We start from the raw sequence: 12,198 nt of genomic DNA, 5'->3' as shown, positions 1-12,198 counted from the left end.
TTGTTTAAGTTCTTTGTAGATTCTGGATATTATCCTTTGTCAGATGGATAGGTTGCTAAAATTTTTTCCCATTCTGTAGGTTGCCTGTTCACTCTGATGGTAGTTTCTTTTGCTGTGCAGAAGCTCTTTACTTTAATTAGATCCCATTTATCTATTTTGGCTTTTATTGCCATTGCTTTTGGTGTTTTAGACATGAAGTCCTTGCCCATGCCTATGTCCTGAATGGTATTGCCTAGGTTTTCTTGTAGGATTTTAATGGTTTTAGGTCTAACATGTAAGTCTTTAATCCATCTTGAATTAATTTTTGTATAAGGTGTAAGGAAGGGATCCAGTTTCAGCTTTATACGTATGGCTAGCCAGTTTTCCCAGCACCATTTATTAAATAGGAAATCCTTTCCCCGTTTCTTGTTTTTGTCAGGTTTGTCAAAGATCAGATGGTTGTAGATGTGTGGTGTTATTTCTGAGGCCTCTGTTCTGTTCCATTGGTCTATATCTCTGTTGTGGTACCAGTACCATGCTGTTTCGGTTACTGTAGCCTTGTAATATAGTTTGAAGTCAGGTAACATGATGCCTCCAGCTTTGTTCTTTTTGCTTAGGATTGTCTTGGCAACGTGGGCTCTTTTTTAGGTTCCATATGAACTTTAAAGTAGTTTTTTCCAATTCTGTGAAGAAAGTCATTGGTAGCTTGATGGGGATAGCATTTAATCTATAAATTATTATGGGCAGTATGGCCATTTTCATGATATTGATTCTTCCCATCTGTGAGCATGGAGAATTCTTCCATTTGTTTGTGTCCTCTTTTATTTCATTGAGCAGTGGTTTGGAGTTCTCCTTGAAGATGTCCTTCATATCCCTTGTAAGTTGGATTTCTAGGTATTTTATTCTCTTTGTAGCAATTGTGAATGGGAGTTCACTCATGATTTGGCTCTCTGTTTGTTAATGGTGTATAGGAATGCTTGTGATTTTTGCACATTGATTTTTGTATCGATTTTGTATTGATTTTGCTGAAGTTGCTTATCAGCTTAAGGAGATTTGGGCTGAGATGATGGGGTTTTCTAAATATACAATCATGTCATCTGCAAACAGGGACAATTTGACTTCCTCATTTCCTAACTGAATACCCTTTATTTCTTTCTCTTGCCTGATTGCCCTGAACTTCCAACACTATATTGAATAGGAGTGGTGAGAGAGGGCATCCCTGTCTTGTGCCAGTTTTCAAAGGGAATGGTTCGAGTTTTTGCCCATTCAGTATGATATTGGCTGTGTGTTTGTCATAAATAGCTCTTATTATTTTGAGATATATTCCATCAATACCTAGTTTACTGACAGTATTTAGCATGAAGGGCTGTTGAATTTTGTTGAAGGCCTTTTCTGCATCTATTGAGATAATCATGTGGTTTTTGTCATTGGTTCTGCTTATGTGATGGATTATGTTTATTGATTGGTGTATATTGAACCAGCCTTGCATCCCAGGGTTGAAGCCAACTTGATCGTGGTGGATAAACTTTTTGATGTGCTGCTGGATTCAGTTTGCCAGTATTTTATTGAGGATTTTCACTTTAATGTTCATCAGGGATATTGGCCTAAAATTCTCTTTTTTTTTGTTGTGTGTCTGCCAGGCTTTGGTATCAGGATGATGCTGGCCTCATAAAATGAGTCACAGAGGATTCTGTCTTTTTCTATTGATTGGAATAGTTTCAGAAGGAATGGTACCAGCTCCACTTTGTACCTCTGGTAGAATTACCTGTGAATCCATCTGGTCCTGGACTTTTTTTGGTTGGTAGGCTATTAATTCTTGCCTCAATTTCAGAGCCTGGGATTGGTCTCTTCAGAGATTCAACTTCCTTCTGGTTTAGTCTTGGGAGGGTGTATGTGTCCAGGAATTTATCCATTTCGTCTAGATTTTCTAGTTTATTTGTGTAGAGGTGTTTATAGTATTCTGTGATAGTAGTTTGTATTTCTGTGGGATTGGTGATATACCATTTATCATTTTTTATTGTGTCTATTTGATTCTTCTCACTTTTCTTCTCTATTAGTCTTGCTAGCAGTCTATCAATTTTGTTGATCTTTCAGAAAACCAGCTCCTGGATTCATTGATTTTTTCAAGGGCTTTTTGTGTCTCTGTCTCTTTCGGTTCTGCTCTGATCTTAGTTATTTCTTGCCTTCTGCTAGCTTTTGAATTTGTTTGCCCTTGCTTGTCTAGTTCTTTTAATTGTGATGTTAGGGGGTCGATCTTATATCTTTCCTGCTTTCTCTTGTGGGAATTTAGTGCTATAAATTTCCCTCTACACAGTGCTTTAAATGTGTCCCAGAGATTCTGGTACATTGTGTCTTTGTTCTCATTGGTTTCAAAGAATATCTTTATTTCTGCCTTCATTTCATTATTTACCCAGTAGTCATTCAGGAGCAAGTTGTTCAGATTCCATGTAGTTGTGCAGTTTTGAGTGAGTTTCTTAATCCTGAGTTCTAACTTGATTGCACTGTGGTCTGAAAGACAGTTTGTTGTGATTTCTGTTCTTTTACATTTGCTGAGGAGTGCTTTACTTCCAATTATGTGGTCAATTTTAGAATAAGTGTGATGTGGTGCTGAGAAGAATGTATATTCTGTTGATTTGGGGTGGAGAGTTCTGTAGATGTCTATGAGGTCCACTTGGTGCGGAGCTGAGTTCAAGTCCTGGATATCCTTGTTAACCTTCTGTCTCGTTGATCTGTCTAATATTGACAATGGGGTATTTAGTCTTCCATTATTATTGCGTGGGAGTCTAAGTCTATTTGTAGGTCCTTAAGTACTTGCTTTATGAATCTAGGTGCTCCTGTATTGGTTGCATATATGTTTAGGATAGTTAGCTCTTCTTGTTGAATTGATCCCTTTACCATTATGTAATGGCCTTCTTTGTCTCTTTGATCTTTGTTGGCTTAAAGTCTGTTTTGTCAGAGACCAGGATTACAACCTCTGCTTTTTTTTGTTTGTTTGTTTTTTGTTTTTTTTTTTGCTTTCCATTTGCTTTGTAGATCTTCCTGCATCCCTTTATTTTGAGCCTATGTATGTCTTTGCACGTGAGATGGGTCTCCTGAAAACAGCACACTGAGGGTCTTGACTTTTTATCCAATTTGCCGGTCTGTGTCTTTTAATTGGGGCATTTAGTCCATTTACATTTAAGGTTAATATTGTTATGTGTGAATTTGATCCTGTCATTATGATGTTTGCTGATTATTTTGCCCATTAATTGATGCAGTTTCTTTATAGCATTGATGGTCTTTACAGTTTGGCATGTTTTTGCAGTGGCTGGTACCAGTTGTTTCTTTCCATCTTGAGTGCTTCCTTCAGGAGCTCTTGTAAAGCAGGCCTGGTGGTGACACAATCTCTCAGCATTTGCTTGTCTGTAAAGGATTTTATTTCTCCTTGACTTATGAAGCTTAGTTTGGCTGGATATGAAATTCTGGGTTGAAAATTCTTTTCTTTAAGAATGTTGAATATTGGCCCCCACTCTCTTCTGGCTTGTAGAGTTTCTGCAGAGAGACCCATGGTTAGTCTGATGGGCTTCCCTATGTGGGTAACCTGACCTATCTCTCTGGCTGCCCTTAACATTTTTTCCTTCATTTCAACCTTGGTGAATCTGACAATTATGTGTCTTTCAGTTGCTCTTCTTGAGGAGTATCTTTGTGGTGTTCTCTGTATTTCTTGAATTTGAATGTTGGCCTGCCTTGCTAGGTTGGGTAAGTTCTCCTGGATAATATCCTGAAGAGTGTTTTCTAACTTGGTTCCATTCTCCCCATCAATTTCAGGTACACCAATCAAATGTAGATTTGGTCTTTCACATAGTCCCATATTTTTTGGAGGCTTTGTTCATTTCTTTTTACTCTTTTTTTCTCTCACCTTGTCTTCTTACTTTATTTCATTAATTTGATCTTCAGTCACTGATACCCTTTCTTCCACTTGTTTGAATCGCCTGTTGAAGCTTGTGCATATGTCACGAAGTTCTTGTGCCATGGTTTTCAGCTCTATCAGGTCATTTAAGGTCTTCTCTACACTGTTTATTCTAGTTAGCTATTTGTCTAATCTTTTTTCAAGGTTTTTAGCTTCCTTGTGATGGTTTCAAACATCCTCCTTTAGCTCAGAGAAGTTTGTTATTACTGACCTTCTGAAGCCTACTTCCATCAACTTGTCAAAGTCATTCTCTGTCCAGCTTTGTTCTGTTGCTGGCAAGGAGCTGTGATGCTTTGGAGGAGAAGAGGCGCTCTGATTTTTAGAATTTTCAGCTTTTCTGCTCTGATTTCTCCCCGTCTTTGTGGTTTTATCTACCTTTGGTCTTTGATTTTGGTAACCTACAGATAGGGTTTTGGTGTAGATGATCTTTTTGTTGATGTTGATGCTATTCCTTTCTGTTTGTTAGTTTTCCTTCTAACAGTCAGGTCCCTCAGCTGCAGGTCTGTTGGAGTTTGCTGGAGGTTCACTCCAGACCCTGTTTGCCTGGGTATCACCAGCAGAGGCTGCACAACAACAAATATTGCAGAACAGCAAATATTTCTGCCTGATCCTTCCCCTGGAAGCTTCATCCCAGAGGGGCAGCTGCCTATATGAGGTGTCTGTCGGCCCCTATTGGGAGGTGTCTCCCAGTTAGGTTACACGGGGGTCAGGTACCTACTTGAGGAGGCAGTCTGTCCGTTCTCAGAGCTCAAACACTGTGCTGGGAGAACATTGCTCTCTTCAGAGCTGTCAGACAGGGACATTTAAGTCTGCAGAAGTTGTCTGCTGCCTTTTGTTCAGCTATGCCCTACCTACAGAGGTGGAGTGTAGAAGCAGTAGGCCTTGTTGAGCTGCAATGGGCCCCGCCCAGTTCAAGCTTCCAGGCTTCTTTGTTTACCTACTCAAGCCTCAGCAATGGTGGATGCCCCTTCCCAGCCAGGCTGCCGCCTCGCAGTTCAATCTCAGACTGCTGTGCTAGCAGTGAGCAAGGCTCCATGGGCGTGGGACCTGTGGAGCCAGGCACGGAAGCTTCTCCTTGTCTGCCAGTTGCTAAGACCTTGGGAAAAGTGCAGTATTTGGGCAGAAGTGTCCCGTTTTTCCAGGTATTCTGTAACGGCTTCCCTTGGCTAGGAAAGGGATAGACACTGACCCCTTGTGCTTCCCGGGTGAGGCGACACCCCGCCCTCCTGCAGCTCACCCTCTGTGGGCTGCACCCACTGTCCATTCGGTCCCAATGAGATGAACCAGGTACCTCAGTTGGAAATGCAGAAATCACCCATCTTCTGCTTCGATCACACTGGGAGCTGCAGACCAGAGCTGTTCCTGTTCGGCCATCTTGGAACTCTGTTCTTCGTTTATTCTTATTACTATTTGTAAAATATTAATATCTTTTTGCTATGCTAGCAAGAGGACACTTAAGTAAACAAAGTATGAAGTTGTACAAGTAGCATAGCCTAATATATTCTGATAATTGTGGTTATTAACTGTAATATATACATTTATACATGTTTTCATCTGAAAACATATTTTTTTCTGTGTAACTATAATGACCAGTACTTTAATACAAAGCTAAAAGTTTTGAGTTTTTAAGAATTTTTAATAGGTTTCAATGAGTTTGTGAGGAAATGTATTGTGATTAATCATACACTATCTTCACATCTCTTTCTGTATATCAAAAGTAAAGAATATATTTCTTGAAACAAGATGGTGGTCTCACAGTGAGGAGCTGTCAAGGAATGCAAATTGGTATACCTAGAAGCAGATTTTATTTATTTATTTTTTTTTATTTTAATTTCTGGGGTACATGTGCAGGATGTGCAGGTTTGTTACATAGGTAAATGTGTGCCATGGTGGTTTGCTGCACAGATCATTCCATTACCTAGTACTACTGTGAGATGGTTATCTCATTGTGGTTCTGATTTGCATTTCTCTAATGATTGGTGACGTTGAGCTATATTTCATATGATTGTTGACTGGATGTATGTCTTCTTTTGAAAAGACTGTTCATGTCCTTTGCCCACTTTTTAATGGAGTTGTCTGTTTTTGTCTTCTTGTAAATTTGTTTAAGTTCTTTATAGATGTTGGATATTAGACCTTTGTCAGTAGGATGGATTGCAAAAATTTTCTCCGATTTTGTAGGTTGTCTATTCAATCTGATAATAGTTTCTTTTGCTGTGTAGAAGCTCTTTAGTTTAATTAGATCCCATTTGTCAATTTTTGCTTTTGTTGCAGTTGCTTTTGGTGTTTTCGTCATGAAATCTTTGCCCGTGCCTATGTCCTAAATGGTATTGCTTAGATTTTCTTCTAGGGTTCTTATAGTTTTGGGTTTTACATTTAAGTCTTTAATTCATCTTGAGTTTTGATTTTTGTATATGGTGTAAGGAAGGGGTTCAGTTTCAATTTTCTGCATATGGCTAGCCAGTTCTCCTAGAACCCATTTTTAAATAGGAAATCCTTTCCTCATTGCTTGTTTTTGTCAGGTTTGTCAAAGATCAGATGATTGTAGGTGTGTGGTCTCATTTCTAGATTCTCTATTCTGTTCCATCGGTCTATGTGTCTGTTCTTGTACCAGTACCATGCTCTTTTGGTTACTGTAGCCTTGTAGTATAGTTTGAAGTCAGGTAGCTTGATGCCTCCAGCTTTGTTCTTTTTGCTTAGGATTGTCTTGGCTGTGTGTGCTCTTTTTCAGTTCCATATGAATTTTAAAATAGTTTTTTTTCTAATTCTGCAAAGAATGTCAATGGTAGGTAGTGTAATGGGAATATTTTTCATGATATTGATGCTTCCTATCCATGAACATGGAATATTTTTCCATCTGCTTGTGTCCTCTTTGATTTCCTTGAGCAGTGGTTTGTAATTCTCCTTGAAGAGATCTTTCACTTCTGTTGTTAGCTGTATTCTTAGTTGTTTTGTTCTCTTTGTGGCAATTGTGAATGGGAGTTCATTCATGATGTGGGTTTCTGCTTGTCTGTTGTTAGTGAATATGAATGCTAATGATTTTTGCACATTGATTTTGTATCTTGAGACTTTGCTGAAGTTGCTTATCAGCTTAAGAAGCTTTTGGGCTGAAATGATGGGATTTTCTATATATAGGATCATGTCATCTGCAAACAAGGACAGTTTGACTTCCTCTGTTCTTATTCGAATACACTTGCTTTCTTTCTCTTGCCTGATTGACCTGGCCAGAACTTCCAATACTATGTTGAATTGGAATGGAGAGAGAGGGCATCCTTGTCTTGTGCTGGTTTTCAAAGGAAATATAGAAGCAGATTTTAAAAGCAGTTTCTCTTCAGAACATTTTTTCTCATACCACTTGATAAGCATCTTGAAACACCATGGCTGTAGCAGCAGCAAAATGGGTGCTATCAAAAAGAACTATCTTGAATAGTTCCAATATTACCAATCCAAAACAGTTTTATATTGTTTGTCTTAAATCTCCATATTCTTCTCTACCAGATGACTATAATTGCAAAGAAGAGCTTGCTATGATATCTGATGGCAGAACAATAGTGTGCTACGACCATTCTGTGGACATTTCATATGAGCATACAAAACAAACCCTCAACAAGATTCTGTCCATAATAATGAAGAAACATATGTTCAAGTGCTGAAAACTAGATTGGAAGATAAAGGTAAGCATCTTGAGAAACCCATGATAGAACAACTTAGCAAAATGTTCTTTCCTACTAAATACCGCTGGTAACTGCTGGTATCCTCATGGACAATATCACAGATGTCTTAAGAAACTAGATCCTCCAAACGACAGATTTTTAAATTGCCTTTGAGGATCAATTCATGAGATCTACCCAGAAAATAAATGTTACAGTGTTTCTATTGGCTTCTAGGAAATAATTAAATTAGTTATATTTTAGTCAGTTTCTACTATCTATTAGGCCCCTTTCATCTGTTCTAATTTTTTTATTTTATTTTTTTTTTTGGTGAGACAGTATCTTGCTCTGTCCCCTAGGCTGGAGTGCAGTGGTGTGCGATCTCGGTTCATTGCAACCTCCACTTCCCAGGCTCAGGCAATTCTCCTGTCTCAATCTCCTGAGAAGCTGGGACTACAGGTGCACCACTACTATCTTATATATGATCCTTAATAGCATTATTTCCCCTGCGATTTCTATTTAGGAGGTGAGGAATCTTTTAAGAAGGTGGAAAGGTACTTTATTTAAACTTGTAAAATATATTTGTGTTACACTATTTGTAAAATTAATGTGAAAAATAATTTCATATTCAAAGTCTATTGTTTGATCTAGTTCTTTTAATAAAGGAACTCTAACTAAGTCTCAAATGGCCAGTAAGGTGTGAGGAATAGTGACTAGGAGAGAGTAAGGAAATAGTTAATAATGGTGACCCTCTGTTTCCCAAAAGAAAAGTGGTTTGCTTTTGTCGTTAATGTAAATTTCATCGGGGAAGATCAAAGAAAAGACAAGTTGATTGAATTTCATAAACCAGAAATATTTAGCAGCTTTGTTGATGATGTATCCTTGAAAAATGGTTAGTTTTCTTTCAGGTTGATTTATATCCAATATTTTACAAATTTTTAGGTATGTTAAAAATGTAAACAATAAAAAAACAAAATATTATATATGTGTATTTCTTAAATAAATGTGGCCCATGTTCATATTTGACTTTATGTTTTAAAATAGATACTGATCCTGGAGTGCTACAGGACCTAGAAGAGGTCTTCTCCAGGAGGCCTGGTACCTGAGGCCAGTTACCTATGTTGTAGAACTTTCATGAACCCTTATATTTTACATAGATAGGATTAAGGAAAAATGGATGTTAGAAACTGAGTTTAAAAATTAAGTTTGAGAGTGGAATATATGTAGAAATTGATCAGTATTCCTGCTTGCTTTTTCAAGATAACATGGGGAAGAAAAAAACATTATTTCAGGTTGATTAAATAATGCATTTGTCATTATTTCAGCTGACAGAGGAGTCACCTTCTTTCATTGGTTATAACTTCCAGGTGCCTACTTTCCTTAAGCAAGGTGGAAACACCCTAAAGCAAGGGACTTGGAGATTATTGTTTTTATTCACTATATGCTTGTTTTGTTGTGTCGAGGAATCAGAATCCAGGTGCAACATTTTTCTTGATTCAAAACATTCCAAACAGGTATTTACATGAAAAACCATTTTAGGTATTAAAAATGAGGCAGTACTGTACTACGTGTCAATCCCATGGGAACTCCCTTCTGATTATGTAATACAGTTCCCTTCTGATTATATAATACAGTTCCCAAAGAGTTACGGTATAGTGATCAAGGAAAGTATCCACCATATTGATTTTTTAAAATTCTTACATAACATACAAAATGTGAATGCTCACAAGAAATAAGACCATTTTAGCAAGCTCCTAAATAGGCTACCTTTTTTTGTTTTTGAGACAGGGTCTCACTCTGTCACCCAGGCTGGAGTGCCGTGGTACAATCTCGCCTCTGCAACCTCCACCTCCCAGGTTCGAGGGATTCTTGTGCCTCAGCCACCCAAGTAGCTGGGATTACAGGTGTGCCCCACCACACTCAGCTAATTTTTGTATTTTTAATAGAGACTGGGTTTCACCATTTTGGCCAGGGTGGTCTGGAACACTTGGCCTCATATGATCCATCTGCCTCAGCCTCCCAAAGTGCTGGGATTACAGGCATGAGCCACCATGCCTGACCTGTAAATAGGCTATCTTAATGACAATTTTGAGTCTGGAGAATGGAGCTAATGCTAATGTTTATCCTAAAAATTAGGCTACTTTAGTGTTTCTGATTCTCTGTGTATGTTTAATATACTCATTGTTCCAACATATATTCCAAATCCAGGCTAGGTATATGAATTAGTTCGTTCTCACGCTGCTATAAAGATACTACCTGAGACTGGGTAATTTATAAAGAAAGGAGAGTTAATTGACTCACAGTTCCACATGGCTGGGGAGGCCTCAGGAAACTTACAATCATGGCAGAAGGCAAAGGGGAATCAAGTACCTTGTTCACAAAGCGGGAGGAGAGAGAGAGAGCAAAGGGGGAATTGGGAAACACGTTTAAACCATCAGATTTTGTGAGAACTCCCTGACTATCACGAGAACAGCAAGGGATAAATCATCCCTTTGATCCAATTACCTCCCTCCAGGTCCCTCCCTTGATTTAGGTGAGAACACAGAGCCAAATCATATTGGTATATTTATCCCAAAGTAATTCCACTGTCATCTCTAATCTAACTTAGTTTTTTTATCTAATCTAACATTGCTTTTTTACTGTGTGATCTTAATAATTTTTCATTTTTTTCAATAAAAATACCTTCCATTTATTGAACACTTAACCAAGTATTGGGTAATGTGTTTTATAATGCATTATTTTAAATATAGAAGCTTATGTTATTGCCATAATTCAGATATGTTTATTTCACAAATAGATATTGTTCTTTTTTTTTTTTGAGATGGAGTCTCACTCTGTCACCCAGGCTGGAGTGCAGTGGCACCGTGTCAGCTCACTGCAACCTCCGTCTCCTGGGTTCAAGCAATTCTCCTGCCTCAGCCTCCTGAGTAGCTGGGATTACAGGTGCCCACCACCACGCCCGGCTAATTTTTGTATTTTTTAGTGGAGAAGGGGCTTCACTGTGTTGACCAGGCTGGTCTCGAACTCCTGACCTCAGGTGATCCATCTGCCTTAGCCTCCCAAAGTGCTGGGATTACAGGCATGAGCCACTGTGCCCGGCCAATATTATTATTTAGAATGGACCAAGCATACAGGATATAGCAGCTAATAAAAGTGATCTCACTTATATGCAGAATCTAAAAAAGTTGAACTCACAGAAGTAGAGAATAGAATGGTAGTTCTGGGAAGGGGGCAGTGGTTGGGAAGATATTGATCAAAGGATTCAAAATTTCAGTTACATAGGAGGAAGTTCAAAAAATCTAGTGTACAACACGATGACTATAGTTAATAATAACATTGTATTTTGAAAATCATGAAGAGAGATTTTCAGTGTTCTCACCACAAAAAATGATCAGTATATGAGGTAATGCCTATGTTAATTGTTGGAATAGCTCAACTGAACTATTCCCACAATGTATACATATTTCAAAGCATCATGTTATACATGATTAACATACAATTTTGTATTTGTTGATTAAATAAATAAATAAGGCAAATCCCTGCCCTCAGAGAGCATTCATTCTGGTGAAAGAATTAAATAATAAAGAAATAAATACATATAAAAATATGTGTGGCAGTCATTGGAATGCTCCTTGTAGAACACCAGCAACATAATTGGCCAGGGGCCCCAGTTCTGCTGTATTCTGAACTCCACGATGCATTGGTGCAGAGGCTACCTTCACAGGCCATTCGTAGCTAATGACTGACAGTACCACTAAGGTAGGCTGTTTTTAGGAAACGCAGGATCCCTCTGAGGATGGCTGACTGGCTCAGGATCTCCCAACAGCCTTGCTGAATCTTCCTGAGATTGCATGACAGCCTAGAACACTTGCATGCATTTCCATTTTAGGCCTGCTGGCTCTCCCAGGCTTCCTTTTTTTTTTTAATTTTTAATTTTTGTGGGTACATAGTGGGTATATGTATCTCCAAGACATTCTTGACTACCTCCCCATTTTCTTTCACACATGCATTTCTCCTAATAAAATTCTTGCATGTTTAATCCCATCTTGACATCTGCTTCTCAGAGGATCTGAACTAATACGTGTTAGGCAGTAATAAGTGCTGTAAAGAAAAATAAAAGCCCAATAAGGTATTAGAAGTGTGCTCTTTTAAATAAGGGTGGTCAGGAAAGGTCTTAGGAGGAGGTGATGTTTGAACCACATAAATAGTTGGAGAAAACTGTGATTTACAGAGTGAAGGAAATTGCTTGAGGTTATTCATTGATTTGTGGTAAATCAGCATGTAAATTTGTTACTGTGAAGCTAGAATCTTTAAATAAAATTGCTTTAATATATTATTTGTGAGTGATGATAAATGTAATGAGAGTATCTATTTAGATAACAATCCACATCAAACAATTGTGTCTATGTAGACCAAAATTACTTTAAAAGAGGTGAATAAAAGGCTTCAGAAACCATAAAATAACACAGTTAGCTTTTGTATAGCCTGAATTGTATTTCCTTCCAGCCTACTTCACTCTGGCTTTCCTTTCCCTCCTATCCACACCCCTTCTTTTATATTTATTTTGTTAGTGATGCAGCTTCTTTAATGAGCAATTTCAAAATAGGGAATGACATTTACTTT

The sequence above is a fragment of the Hylobates moloch genome, unplaced genomic scaffold, assembly GCF_009828535.3.
Source record: "Hylobates moloch isolate HMO894 unplaced genomic scaffold, HMol_V3 SCAFFOLD_3, whole genome shotgun sequence".
NCBI lineage: Eukaryota > Metazoa > Chordata > Mammalia > Primates > Hylobatidae > Hylobates > Hylobates moloch.
The sequence above is the reverse complement of the archived record's forward strand: the minus strand, read 5'-3'. Positions refer to the sequence as shown.